The sequence below is a fragment of the Ambystoma mexicanum genome, chromosome 9 (assembly GCF_040938575.1).
Source record: "Ambystoma mexicanum isolate Mex_15411 chromosome 9, UKY_AmexF1_1, whole genome shotgun sequence".
Lineage (NCBI taxonomy): Eukaryota > Metazoa > Chordata > Amphibia > Caudata > Ambystomatidae > Ambystoma > Ambystoma mexicanum.
This window is the reverse complement of record NC_090931.1, coordinates 1-4,430: the sequence shown is the minus strand read 5'-3', so window position 1 is coordinate 4,430 and position 4,430 is coordinate 1.

Sequence of the window (4,430 nt, the reverse complement as noted above, 5' to 3'; positions counted from 1 at the left end):
GTTAGGGTTAGGGTTAGGGTTAGGGTTAGGGTTAGGGTTAGGGTTAGGGTTAGGGTTAGGGTTAGGGTTAGGGTTAGGGTTAGGGTTAGGGTTAGGGTTAGGGTTAGGGTTAGGGTTAGGGTTAGGGTTAGGGTTAGGGTTAGGGTTAGGGTTAGGGTTAGGGTTAGGGTTAGGGTTAGGGTTAGGGTTAGGGTTAGGGTTAGGGTTAGGGTTAGGGTTAGGGTTAGGGTTAGGGTTAGGGTTAGGGTTAGGGTTAGGGTTAGGGTTAGGGTTAGGGTTAGGGTTAGGGTTAGGGTTAGGGTTAGGGTTAGGGTTAGGGTTAGGGTTAGGGTTAGGGTTAGGGTTAGGGTTAGGGTTAGGGTTAGGGTTAGGGTTAGGGTTAGGGTTAGGGTTAGGGTTAGGGTTAGGGTTAGGGTTAGGGTTAGGGTTAGGGTTAGGGTTAGGGTTAGGGTTAGGGTTAGGGTTAGGGTTAGGGTTAGGGTTAGGGTTAGGGTTAGGGTTAGGGTTAGGGTTAGGGTTAGGGTTAGGGTTAGGGTTAGGGTTAGGGTTAGGGTTAGGGTTAGGGTTAGGGTTAGGGTTAGGGTTAGGGTTAGGGTTAGGGTTAGGGTTAGGGTTAGGGTTAGGGTTAGGGTTAGGGTTAGGGTTAGGGTTAGGGTTAGGGTTAGGGTTAGGGTTAGGGTTAGGGTTAGGGTTAGGGTTAGGGTTAGGGTTAGGGTTAGGGTTAGGGTTAGGGTTAGGGTTAGGGTTAGGGTTAGGGTTAGGGTTAGGGTTAGGGTTAGGGTTAGGGTTAGGGTTAGGGTTAGGGTTAGGGTTAGGGTTAGGGTTAGGGTTAGGGTTAGGGTTAGGGTTAGGGTTAGGGTTAGGGTTAGGGTTAGGGTTAGGGTTAGGGTTAGGGTTAGGGTTAGGGTTAGGGTTAGGGTTAGGGTTAGGGTTAGGGTTAGGGTTAGGGTTAGGGTTAGGGTTAGGGTTAGGGTTAGGGTTAGGGTTAGGGTTAGGGTTAGGGTTAGGGTTAGGGTTAGGGTTAGGGTTAGGGTTAGGGTTAGGGTTAGGGTTAGGGTTAGGGTTAGGGTTAGGGTTAGGGTTAGGGTTAGGGTTAGGGTTAGGGTTAGGGTTAGGGTTAGGGTTAGGGTTAGGGTTAGGGTTAGGGTTAGGGTTAGGGTTAGGGTTAGGGTTAGGGTTAGGGTTAGGGTTAGGGTTAGGGTTAGGGTTAGGGTTAGGGTTAGGGTTAGGGTTAGGGTTAGGGTTAGGGTTAGGGTTAGGGTTAGGGTTAGGGTTAGGGTTAGGGTTAGGGTTAGGGTTAGGGTTAGGGTTAGGGTTAGGGTTAGGGTTAGGGTTAGGGTTAGGGTTAGGGTTAGGGTTAGGGTTAGGGTTAGGGTTAGGGTTAGGGTTAGGGTTAGGGTTAGGGTTAGGGTTAGGGTTAGGGTTAGGTTAGGGTTAGGGTTAGGGTTAGGGTTAGGGTTAGGGTTAGGGTTAGGGTTAGGGTTAGGGTTAGGGTTAGGGTTAGGGTTAGGGTTAGGGTTAGGGTTAGGGTTAGGGTTAGGGTTAGGGTTAGGGTTAGGGTTAGGGTTAGGGTTAGGGTTAGGGTTAGGGTTAGGGTTAGGGTTAGGGTTAGGGTTAGGGTTAGGGTTAGGGTTAGGGTTAGGGTTAGGGTTAGGGTTAGGGTTAGGGTTAGGGTTAGGGTTAGGGTTAGGGTTAGGGTTAGGGTTAGGGTTAGGGTTAGGTTAGGGTTAGGGTTAGGGTTAGGGTTAGGGTTAGGGTTAGGGTTAGGGTTAGGGTTAGGGTTAGGGTTAGGGTTAGGGTTAGGGTTAGGGTTAGGGTTAGGGTTAGGGTTAGGGTTAGGGTTAGGGTTAGGGTTAGGGTTAGGGTTAGGGTTAGGGTTAGGGTTAGGGTTAGGGTTAGGGTTAGGGTTAGGGTTAGGGTTAGGGTTAGGGTTAGGGTTAGGGTTAGGGTTAGGGTTAGGGTTAGGGTTAGGGTTAGGGTTAGGGTTAGGGTTAGGGTTAGGGTTAGGGTTAGGGTTAGGGTTAGGGTTAGGGTTAGGGTTAGGGTTAGGGTTAGGGTTAGGGTTAGGGTTAGGGTTAGGGTTAGGGTTAGGGTTAGGGTTAGGGTTAGGGTTAGGGTTAGGGTTAGGGTTAGGGTTAGGGTTAGGGTTAGGGTTAGGGTTAGGGTTAGGGTTAGGGTTAGGGTTAGGGTTAGGGTTAGGGTTAGGGTTAGGGTTAGGGTTAGGGTTAGGGTTAGGGTTAGGGTTAGGGTTAGGGTTAGGGTTAGGGTTAGGGTTAGGGTTAGGGTTAGGGTTAGGGTTAGGGTTAGGGTTAGGGTTAGGGTTAGGGTTAGGGTTAGGGTTAGGGTTAGGGTTAGGGTTAGGGTTAGGGTTAGGGTTAGGGTTAGGGTTAGGGTTAGGGTTAGGGTTAGGGTTAGGGTTAGGGTTAGGGTTAGGGTTAGGGTTAGGGTTAGGGTTAGGGTTAGGGTTAGGGTTAGGGTTAGGGTTAGGGTTAGGGTTAGGGTTAGGGTTAGGGTTAGGGTTAGGGTTAGGGTTAGGGTTAGGGTTAGGGTTAGGGTTAGGGTTAGGGTTAGGGTTAGGGTTAGGGTTAGGGTTAGGGTTAGGGTTAGGGTTAGGGTTAGGGTTAGGGTTAGGGTTAGGGTTAGGGTTAGGGTTAGGGTTAGGGTTAGGGTTAGGGTTAGGGTTAGGGTTAGGGTTAGGGTTAGGGTTAGGGTTAGGGTTAGGGTTAGGGTTAGGGTTAGGGTTAGGGTTAGGGTTAGGGTTAGGGTTAGGGTTAGGGTTAGGGTTAGGGTTAGGGTTAGGGTTAGGGTTAGGGTTAGGGTTAGGGTTAGGGTTAGGGTTAGGGTTAGGGTTAGGGTTAGGGTTAGGGTTAGGGTTAGGGTTAGGGTTAGGGTTAGGGTTAGGGTTAGGGTTAGGGTTAGGGTTAGGGTTAGGGTTAGGGTTAGGGTTAGGGTTAGGGTTAGGGTTAGGGTTAGGGTTAGGGTTAGGGTTAGGGTTAGGGTTAGGGTTAGGGTTAGGGTTAGGGTTAGGGTTAGGGTTAGGGTTAGGGTTAGGGTTAGGGTTAGGGTTAGGGTTAGGGTTAGGGTTAGGGTTAGGGTTAGGGTTAGGGTTAGGGTTAGGGTTAGGGTTAGGGTTAGGGTTAGGGTTAGGGTTAGGGTTAGGGTTAGGGTTAGGGTTAGGGTTAGGGTTAGGGTTAGGGTTAGGGTTAGGGTTAGGGTTAGGGTTAGGGTTAGGGTTAGGGTTAGGGTTAGGGTTAGGGTTAGGGTTAGGGTTAGGGTTAGGGTTAGGGTTAGGGTTAGGGTTAGGGTTAGGGTTAGGGTTAGGGTTAGGGTTAGGGTTAGGGTTAGGGTTAGGGTTAGGGTTAGGGTTAGGGTTAGGGTTAGGGTTAGGGTTAGGGTTAGGGTTAGGGTTAGGGTTAGGGTTAGGGTTAGGGTTAGGGTTAGGGTTAGGGTTAGGGTTAGGGTTAGGGTTAGGGTTAGGGTTAGGGTTAGGGTTAGGGTTAGGGTTAGGGTTAGGGTTAGGGTTAGGGTTAGGGTTAGGGTTAGGGTTAGGGTTAGGGTTAGGGTTAGGGTTAGGGTTAGGGTTAGGGTTAGGGTTAGGGTTAGGGTTAGGGTTAGGGTTAGGGTTAGGGTTAGGGTTAGGGTTAGGGTTAGGGTTAGGGTTAGGGTTAGGGTTAGGGTTAGGGTTAGGGTTAGGGTTAGGGTTAGGGTTAGGGTTAGGGTTAGGGTTAGGGTTAGGGTTAGGGTTAGGGTTAGGGTTAGGGTTAGGGTTAGGGTTAGGGTTAGGGTTAGGGTTAGGGTTAGGGTTAGGGTTAGGGTTAGGGTTAGGGTTAGGGTTAGGGTTAGGGTTAGGGTTAGGGTTAGGGTTAGGGTTAGGGTTAGGGTTAGGGTTAGGGTTAGGGTTAGGGTTAGGGTTAGGGTTAGGGTTAGGGTTAGGGTTAGGGTTAGGGTTAGGGTTAGGGTTAGGGTTAGGGTTAGGGTTAGGGTTAGGGTTAGGGTTAGGGTTAGGGTTAGGGTTAGGGTTAGGGTTAGGGTTAGGGTTAGGGTTAGGGTTAGGGTTAGGGTTAGGGTTAGGGTTAGGGTTAGGGTTAGGGTTAGGGTTAGGGTTAGGGTTAGGGTTAGGGTTAGGGTTAGGGTTAGGGTTAGGGTTAGGGTTAGGGTTAGGGTTAGGGTTAGGGTTAGGGTTAGGGTTAGGGTTAGGGTTAGGGTTAGGGTTAGGGTTAGGGTTAGGGTTAGGGTTAGGGTTAGGGTTAGGGTTAGGGTTAGGGTTAGGGTTAGGGTTAGGGTTAGGGTTAGGTTAGTTAGGGTTAGGGTTAGGGTTAGGGTTAGGGTTAGGGTTAGGGTTAGGGTTAGGGTTAGGGTTAGGGTTAGGGTTAGGGTTAGGGTTAGGGTTAGGGTTAGGGTTAGGGTTAGGGTTAGGGTTAGGGTTAGGG